General features: G+C 38.6%; 1 long non-coding RNA gene across 1 annotated transcript; it reads left to right on the top strand.

The window, feature by feature from the left end:
• The first annotated feature begins 3,321 nt into the window (after positions 1–3,321).
• LOC119474887 lies at positions 3,322–9,464 on the top strand. Its single transcript, XR_005203681.1, has 3 exons — positions 3,322–3,332; positions 7,484–7,488; positions 9,327–9,464. It is a non-coding gene; the product is annotated as an uncharacterized LOC119474887 (long non-coding RNA).
• Positions 9,465–10,404: the final 940 nt, after the last annotated feature.

Here is a 10,404-nt window from a genome sequence, read left to right as displayed (position 1 = left end):
CCAGTTTTTAAATGTAATTTTTCCATGCTGGGAGCATCACAAACGCTGATATCACCCAACCCGGCACACAAAAACCAAAACTAGATACCACTTGTAAGAAAATACTGTATTTTTTTGGGGGGTAATTTTGGTGAACTGACCCTTTAAAGATCCATATTGGGGTTATTATTTTTCTCCTACTCTTTCCAGAGAGGTCAAAACACATGGTCAGCTATACAGCAACATTTAGACTTGAACATGTTTTTTCTTAATTATTGTTATTTATTTATTAGGTTTACTCAGCTCAGTGTTGTTCTATTGTTGTCAGAGATTAATGCTACATGAGAACGTTTCAGTGTTTTGTATTGATGAGGGAAACATTGATGCTTTTGCATTCAGTTGTCATGCCAACCTGCCACTTTAAACATCATCATCCTCTTCGTCACCAACATGCATGTGCTACCGCTTGACTCCTGTCAATATTCTCATTGATTCTTGTCATATCCTGGTCATATTGTTACTGAAGCGTGTCAAAAAGTACTGTAGCAGTGATTCCCTTTGAGATTGGTCGATATTAAACTGTTTCAAAACACGCAATCAAGCTTTAAAGGCAAAACTTTGCACTTGTATGTTATTTTTTATCATGCGATTGATTTTTTTTTTTGTAGAAAAAAAAAAGAAAAAATGTCCTCTTTGATTTTGTGCAGGTTCAGATGTTCAACTTATCCATCCGTGTGTCTGTGTTGAACATTTCTGAGACGATACTATAATATAAACCTCAACACCGAATAGTACTTTTACTGCAAGGATACACCATGTGCATACCTGCTTCTTTAGGGCACTGTGAACATCATCATTCAGGTCTTTAGGCACACCGTTGATATTCTGAGAATTTGCTTCAATAAATGCTTTACTTAGTGGCTGAATACATCTGTACATTTAATAACCTGACGAGTCTTTTAATAGACATTTTGGCTTCATTGTATTTTCAAGTGTATTACTGAAGATATTTTGTGATACCAGGATCTGTGTGTACGAGTTGTCAGAAAGACAATAAATGTGCGATTTCCTGTTCATTTATTGATCTTGACTAGTAATTAGGTCTTTTTATATTTAAAAAAAAAAAAAAAGGCATGTGTGGAGACGTGGGAACTCTGTTTCAGCGAGCGGCCTCAAGATGGCAGTGTTTAATAAAGTGCCACGCGGAGAACAGTTTCCTGTGCAGCATGAACTCCATTCAGCCTTTAAGATTTATTCATAGATGAGTAAAATATAAGATTGTGTTAAATATGCTTCAAAACTAAAGTATGATTTTTCATGTTGTCTAGCAGGACTAGAGATTAATGTCTATGTACCAGGTCGATTAAATGCATATTTATAACCAAATTAAGATTTGTGTCTTTAAAAAGTGAACTGTAAGTACTGTAAATGTCCAGTTCTATTATTTTTGTGCTCTGATTAAAATAGTTATATGAAGTGGACCTGACTAAAGGTTTCCAGTCTCTTTTAAAACTCATATTTAATATTGTATGATAAATATACTAGTGTGAGACTTCAGAGGAAAATCAGAATGAACTCTGGTAATTATGGGTCATAAGGGAATTATTGATCATGTGTAAAGTATTGATAAATGAGCATTGGTTGTGTTTGCAGTGTCATGTCTGTGAAGAAATGTTTATTTTAGAAGTTAAGGGCTTTAGGGTCTTTGAATCCTTCCAGAAAATATGAAACTGTTTGTCACATGTTGCAATAAAAAAAAAAGAAATATAACATATCATCTCCACTAGGGCTGTAACTAATTATTATTTTCATTATCAATTATTAATTGATTAATTTCTGGAATCACAATTTCTCAAAGCCAAAACTGACTTATTCATATTGCTTGTTTTTGCATTTTACCATTATAGAAAACAAAGAAAACCAGCAGGTATTCACATGTAAGAAGTTAAAACCAGTTTTATTTTGCTCAAATTAAATAACAAAAAGATGAAATGATTATTAAAGTAGTTGCTGATTACTTTTCTTTCAATCCACTAATCGATTAATGGACTTTTAATAGTTGCATCTCTTTTCTCCACGGAGTATAAAGCTACAAGTTATCTTCTTCTCTGTTGTGTACTACCACAAACTGACAGGAGATGACGCTCTTCGGCTCTCAATCAGCTGGACTGCTCTTGTCAAACCTGCTCTTTGGAAAAAGTTACATATCAATAAGGGAGTTTTTTGGTGTTGAGCAGGTGAACACACAGGAGGGAAACTCCTGTTTTTTTAGGTGTCAAAAATCAATATACTCCCAAACCAAACCAGTAGTTTGTCATCAGAGAGGGTCTGCATCAATGCATCGAAAAGGTCAAAGGTCACCTGTGTGCACAGCAAAAAAATATCCTGTCTGAAAATACGCAAAATCAGTGCCTGAAATAGGCCGGTACTCACCAATACTGAGTACTTCACTTCTGATTTTAGTACCCCCTACTTCTTACTGTGTACCATCCCCTCCAGGTGAGTCTAGGTGTGCACCCCTAAACACCTGCATAACTGTGTCTCTACAGTGTATAAACACATAGTTTAATGCTGAGAAAACAGCGCTGAAAATACCTTTGGTATTCCCTCTTATTATACAATTTAAACTGTAGGTCAACAGATATATTATAAGCTTTTTGTCTTTTCTTGTAGCTTATTTGCAATATTACATTTGTGTACAATTTGATAGCTACATAAAAAGTGTTTATTTACCAAATATACATTTATGTATAAACTGTGGAAATGTATGCCTAATTTAGGTAATGAAATGCATACAAAAAAACATTTGTAGTAAGATATATTACCAAGATATACGTATAAATACAAATATATTCAAGATACATGCAATGATCATGTCATGCAACTGCTGAATTAGGGCATCTTTTTTGGTTCAATTCAGGCACTGCACAAAATATAGAAGTTATCTATTAAATTAATTGAAACTTACTGAATTGTTTTCCTTTGTTGTTTTTTAGGTCAATGAGAGCTGAAATGCTTTAAAGACATCACTCTGTGTTTTATTTCTGCTTTTTCTATCATAAAATCGAATGTCACTTCAAGACAAGTCAGCCAAGTGTACCGCGGCCTCTGCATGACACCATCAGCTTGATACAGAACTTCTTCACAAGATTTAAAAAGGAAAGCAGCTTTTTTTTTATGCGTGGCTTTCAGTCCACTTATTGTAGTTTCACCCCGCTTGCTACAACAGTATATGCAACATAACAGATGGTGCACTCACAGAGCACTTTCGCCTTGCTAATTTTTGCAGTGCGGATGTCAATATGGACGTTCAGCAGGAGAAACTCATTACACAGTGTGTCCTCTGTGTGTGTGTGTGCATGATATCTATTTTCTTTGAAATCTCTCTGCACTAAAATACGATCCATTACTAAACAATGTGTTGTATACTGTGGTCAAGTATTCAGATGGAAGATCTGCACTCTAAAATCCATCACTGAGTTTTTTTTTTGAGGGAGACTATGGACTAATACATCAAGAAAGACAAAATACACCCAGAAAGACCAACATTTTAAAAGCCTAAGATGTGGTCGGTGGATTTCTTTTTCTTTTTTTGTGCCTAAATACATGGTCTAATAATTGAATATTACTTATAATGGCGGAGTGATTCCTGAAGCAGTTTTGTAATGTAGACCAAAAGACATTTTGAAAAAGATTTTTCAAGCAATAGTGGTAGAATCGAGACAATGTGAACCTTTGTTTGTTGTGCTATGGAGCATAATTCTGCCTATTTATGCAAAATCCTTTTTTGTTCACCTTCAAAGCGCTCCATAAACAACCTGAACCAATTTTACTTTTGTTCTCATTCATGCCCACATACATTGTTGTCAACTATATTTCCAAAACACTCATCCTCATCTGTTTTTGGTGTGCAGAGAAGAAAGTAGGTTATTTGTCATTATTGCAATTAAAAAGTGTGACATGGAGGAGAAACCTTTGAAATAACCTCTAACAAAACATATTTATATAAGTTATAACAACCAAAAATTACTGATTGCTTCAGTCAAATCAACAATTGAAGTTCACCATAGACAGATAGATCTAAAAGGTGTTGTTGGGGGTGGAGCAGGGATGAAAAGTAACAAATTACTCTCGTTACTGTCACAAAATCGTATTTTTGCGAACTTGTATTATATAATATATAATATACTAGTATTTTTTTTAAATCAGTAATTTTATTTGTTCTTTATTTGTACATTTCAAACGGAAACAAGGAAGCTGCAGTTGTGTCAAAGATTCCATAAGCAGGGATGAAACTCCGGTGTTTTTTTCACCTTTGGAAATGCGTATTATACTTATAATATTATTTTTTTGTTGAACACAGGCCATTTCAGTAGTGACATTAAATATGACATTAGAATAGAAATCAGTTTGTTTTACTTTAATACGCCACTTATTAGACAGACGTTTTACTAGAGTCTGGTAGTCATTTTCAGTCCAAAATGGCGGAAGCGTAGCTTTGCTGCTGGGCGCTGATGTTGCAATAGAACGAACAATTGACTTTCACTTCTTGGCAATAAACGATGTTCGGTGTGTGTCTTCGGCCGCAGGAGGGCAGAGCAACGTCTAATACAATTTGTTAAAGATGGTTTCTACGAGAATAAAGTCATAACTTTACGAGAACAAATTTTGTAATATTACGAGAATAAAATCATAACTTTACGAGAAAAAAAGACTTAATATTACGAGAATTAAGTCATGACTTTACGAGAAAAAAAAGAAAATAACACGGAAAATTACTACTTTATAATATTATGACTTTATTCTCATAATACTACGACTTTTGTTTTTCGTAAATTTGTGACTTTATTCTCAAAATATTATGACTTTTTTTTCTTGTAAATTTCTGACTTTATTTTCATAATATTATGACTATTCTCATAATACTACGACTTTTTTTTCTCGTTAACTTATGACTTTATTTTCATAATATTATGACTTTATTCTCGTAATATTATGACTTTTTTTCTCGTAAACTTCTGACTTTATTTTCATAAAGTTATGACTTTATTCTCATAATATTACGACTTTTTTTTTCTCGTAAACCTTTGACTTTATTCTCTAAATCTCAGATTTCTTTTTTTTCCTCAATATGGCCCTAATACTCCGTCGTACCGTCGTACCATAGACCTACAACAATGATAAATAAAAAAAATGAAAATATAAACAAAAAAAGGCTAGCAAGCTGCGGCCGTACTCGGCTCGTGATTGGCTCAGGCGGCTTCTGTGGGCGGGACCTCAATCAGAGCCGTTGGTCCAGCTCTCTACTGCGCAGACTCCGACTCCTAATGACGTCAAACTGTGAAGATGGCAGCTCAAGTATTTCGGGATGTTTTCATCATATTTTGTTTTTTACTTTTGTACACTGGGAGGAAGTGGAGACGCGTCGTCCATCTATATAATACACAGTTTATGCTCAGGTAAAAAAAGGTTGCATCTACATTAATTAATCACTGATTTAATGCTAAATGAGCCGCTAATGACTCAAATCAAACACACCTGCTAGCTACGTCATGGCTAACATGCTAAATGCTAAACTAGACTGGTTATACTGGAACCAGAGAGGCTGATTGGACTGGTTATACTGGGACCAGAGAGGCTGATTGGACTGGTTATACTGGGACCAGAGAGGCTGATTGGACTGGTTATACTGGGACCAGAGAGGCAGAGTGGACTGGTTATACTGGGACCAGAGATGCTGAGTGGACTGGTTATACTGGGACCAGAGAGGCTGAGTGGACTGGTTATACTGGGACCAGAGAGGCAGAGTGGACTGGTTATACTGGGACCAGAGAGGCTGAGTGGACTGGTTATACTGGGACCAGAGATGCAGAGTGGACTGGTTATACTGGGACCAGAGATGCTGAGTGGACTGGTTATACTGGGACCAGAGAGGCTGAGTGGACTGGTTATACTGGGACCAGAGATGCTGAGTGGACTGGTTATACTGGGACCAGAGAGGCTGAGTTGACTGGTTATGCTGGGTCCAGAGAAGCTGAGGTGAGTACAACAACACACTCATTGAAGAATGTAACTCAAAAACTGTGCAGCTCTCTTTTTGTTTTAATATCTGTGTTTGTGGCTGTAGCTGCATTGAAGTTTATATTGCCCTTACATCTCTGTGTTGGCTGCCTTGCTGATGTTTTATTTTGCTGTTGACGTGTTTAATTTATGTGGCTTAATAATGCTTGCATCTGCTGTCGTGTCAATAACTGGTTTCGTTAATTGTTAGTAATTTTTTGTGTAATTGTCTGAGTTTTGTCCTCTTTTCTGGTTCGTTCTTGTAAAATAAGATGGAGGTGATCAGCTAGTTGTTCCACTAGTGTACACGTTGACATGCTAATACACTTTATTTTGCAGCCTAAAGGTGTTGTTTATAGGTCATTATATTTATTTGAGAAGATTTTTAAACAAGTAATTTTACTTTTAGCCTACTTGAGTAAAATATTCTAGCACTTCTTCCTGGGTTGGAGTCATGGGTCTCTGCAGGTCCTCCACGCCAAAACCATTTCTTTATGGACCCCGCTTTGTCCATCGTCATGTTGAAACAAGAAAAAGTTACCAAAAGTTACCCAAACTGTTGCCATGAAAACTAATATATGTAACCTTTGAAAGGAAATGATGCACTCTTCATTTTACAAGTAAAAATTTAATTTAATTATTCAATATAATTGACCCTTCCGAAGTCCCGCCCTTTTCGCATTGTGCTCCAATAACAGTTGAGCAAGCTTGGAACCCGGCAGAATCTCGGTCAACTTTCCCCTTTCCTGTTGGGTCATACGTGTACTTAGAAAACGTTATGCTACATCTGTTTAAAGGTAACATTACTATGTAAGTCACATTATATTGGTGTGACAACCTTCATGGACACATTACATTGTATACAGTCACCGTTACTACGAGGAACTTTCATTTTGTGTTGATAAAAGCGGTAGTGTGTCCGAGCACCAGAGTCCCTTTAGAAAATCTCTCATTTTACTGCAGTAGTAGGGTCTGACAGTCTGCCCCACGCTGTCCTGGTTCTGGTTATCCTTTGCCTTCCTTCCCACAACTGGGCCAAGCAATCCTGGGCCTCAAGTAGCGCGGTGTTGGTGGGGACCGGCGTGCAGCAAGCTCTGCTCCTGGCCGGAGGAGGAGCCACTGCTGGCGGGCACAGAGCTTTCCACTTTCTGCCGGAGCAACAGTAACTAAGGGGGGCGGGACTTAGGATCGGTCAATTCACTCAGGGGTTTTGCTGCTACAGCCTTATGGTCTGGTATGACCATTAGCTTATGTGGCTAATGTTAATTAATATCAGCAAACTTCAGGTATTACTGAGTCAGCTGCTGACTTTTGTCTTTTGTTTTGCATTCATCCTTATACTTTAACTGCCACTTCTGGCCACAGTTGCTGGTGTGAGGCCAAAGTTACATAGGTTCATTTTAAGAGGACCTAAGGCTATCTGTCTGAGGCTCTAGGTGGCGAGGCACAGTATGTAGATACGTAGTTTTGATGTTTGCAGTTGTGGAGAAGAGTTTCATTTTGGGGCAGGGCTGAGTTGAGTTTTTGCCCTGGTGAGTTGAGTTCCAGAGAGACAGGACAACATTAAACACAGCAAACTACTAAAACAGTCATACAAATGAAATGTATGAACATACACAAAGTACCACAAATATAGATACGCTGAAACCAATAATAAAGGCTACGTTGAAGTGCTAAATGTTTAGAATTCAGATGTCAAATAACCTAAACACATTAAAACACACAAAATACCAAGAATTCCATAAGCTGAAAACAAGTTGTCCTCACCGTTGTCTATACCTCCTCACAGAGGACGTTTTTCTCAGATGGGGGAGCTGAGAGATGAATACGTAATGGGACAGGACATGATGGAGGAGTTTGAGCCCTGAGCTGGGTTTGGATGTGTGTGTGGTGGTCTAGTTTAGCTCTACTTGATGGGACTGACTCTCGACACCCCACCAGTCCTGTGCAGATGTTTTTAAACCAGGTCTCATCGTGATTTTTGGCTCGCTGGTTAAGATTAGGGCTGGGGCTAATAGTTTATGGTAAGCCAGCAGGAAGTGAATGTAAGCTAATGCAATGTTCTCTCAAGTACGGTGAAACCAATGAGTGTGTGTGTGCTTGCTTGTGTGTTTCGGAGGGTGGGGTTTAGGACTGTAGAGGGGTGAAGTGCCTCCGATCCTTGGGAGTGGAACGCATTTCCTTTTGTTGCCCTCCAATTTTTGACTGGTTTGCCCCAGCACATGAGCATGATGGGGCTGTTTCTATTATCCAGCTTCCCAGACCCCCCCCTCCATCCATCCATCCTGCCCTGTTCCCAAAGCGATTGGCATTCCTGGGGGCCACCAGTGAAGCAGCTTTAGAGGGAAGGCCCGCTGGCTCCTGGGTGGCCTCTTGTGCACGGGCTCCAAGGGGAGGAGACAATGTCTTATTAATTGACTGGGCGTCTTGGGCAGAGTGCAGGAATTTGCAGAAGGGGGAGACGGAGAAGTGGGGATGAGGGATGAGCTGGGAGGGACGGAGGGGCGGGACGACCCGGCAGGATTCACAGTCCACCATCGGAGATTCATTGACCTCTCGGTCTCAGATTTATTTCTGTTTGATTTACATTGCTGCTGGGAAGGCGAGAGTTGTGGTGATGTGGAGATCTAGTTGTAAAGATCTTTTTTTATTACTTTTAAATTATTATTAACAGTTTCACATTTTGGCTGTAATTGAAACACTGATTCGAAAAGTCACACAGCCCAATTTCATTTCAGAACATTGTTACTGGTCCAAATGTTTCTTGATTTCCATTTACAGTTACTCTGATTACACTAATACGTTAACTGTATAGATTCAAGCACTATTCGGCCAGTTTTAGTTGATAAAAAGACAAATATATATTTACAGTTAGTGCTGTGACCAGTTTTGACAGTTGTTGGAAAGTAGCTAAGTACATTTACTCAAGTTTAGAGATACTTCTACTTTACTTGTGCGTATTAATTTCATTCTACTTTGTACTTCAACTCCACATTTTAGAGGGAAACATATTACATACAAAACATATTTCATTAAATATGATGCATTGTTATAGATTAAATTGCCCAAAAGTGTATAAAACAGTTAAAAATAGTTCCACCTTGACCAACTACAACATTAGAGTATTGCTTATTTTTTTATGTATAAATGATGATATCAAACAATTTAATAAGATAACACTGACAGGGGCCATATTATTTTGATTGCCCAAAAGTGTTTAAAGCAGTTAAAAGTAGTTCTAGAAATGGATCTGGTCTGCGCCGCCTTTGTCAAGGTTGATAATAAAGTTTGCCGCCTGGTTCAGACTACAGACCCTCCATGTTGTTGTTCCATAAATATAGGAGCAACTCAACGGGTTCTGCACAGCGCGATTGGTTGATGCCTTTATTCGCGGTGTGAAAGCTCAGAAAATCGTCCTTGTTCCATAGAAAAATTACGTTGCTTTTTCACCGCATACTATTCATGTTTATTTAGTAACATTTTATGAAAAAACAGAGCAGATCTTATCTTTTCTAGCTTCAAAAGTTGTAGTATATCTCTGATCCAATATTTAAAGGAGGGAGGGGTAGCCTGCTTCCAATTGATTCTTGCAGTATTTTTATACTGTACTATCGCTACTTTTACTTACGTAAATGATCTGATCTATTACCACCTCTGCACACTGATTAACTATATTCAATAAAAGTGAAAACTTTGTTTTTGGCGTGAGTTCCATTTGCGTTCAAGCTTATCTAACCAGTTTTGAAATAGTTTAATAAATCCGAGGACAGCAGAATAGTCACTTCTCATTATTAAATCATAAAAATGTGATTTGATTTTCACCCTGCAGTCATCAGTGGATGCTTACTGAGTCGACTCACACTCATTCTGCAGGTTAAACATCATGGTGGGAAGTCAGCCGTCCCTCCACAGCCGACTCCTGCTGGTTTTGTGCAAGTCTGATGGAGTGGGACAAGACCGGGAGGGCTGGGGGTGGGTGGGTGGGACGGGTGTACCATCTCCCCATGTGGTCCCCCCCCCAGGTGTCCTCACCCTAATCCTGTTACATGTATCCCCCATTAGCACTAATGGAGCGGCCATTGTCCCCCCGTTGTGTGCTGTTGTGCCCTCGGCCCAGTCACCTTGAGTCAGTAAACTCAGCCCTGTCATGTTTGGACTGCTTCCCACACACTGGGGTCTCCATGACGACGGTGGACACCACCCCACACACACACACCTCGTCCCACCCACTGACACACAGCGCTCAGAGTGCTGGGATGCCAGAGAAAGTGGTGGGGGACTCTCACATGACTCTCATGTTATCAAAATTCATATAACTTACATCAGTGTGTCAGGTGTACGTTTTTTTAAAGAAATCCCTCTGTC

Source organism: Sebastes umbrosus, chromosome 16 (assembly GCF_015220745.1).
Source record: "Sebastes umbrosus isolate fSebUmb1 chromosome 16, fSebUmb1.pri, whole genome shotgun sequence".
Taxonomy (NCBI): domain Eukaryota; kingdom Metazoa; phylum Chordata; class Actinopteri; order Perciformes; family Sebastidae; genus Sebastes; species Sebastes umbrosus.
The sequence above is the reverse complement of the archived record's forward strand: the minus strand, read 5'-3'. Positions and strand labels throughout refer to the sequence as shown.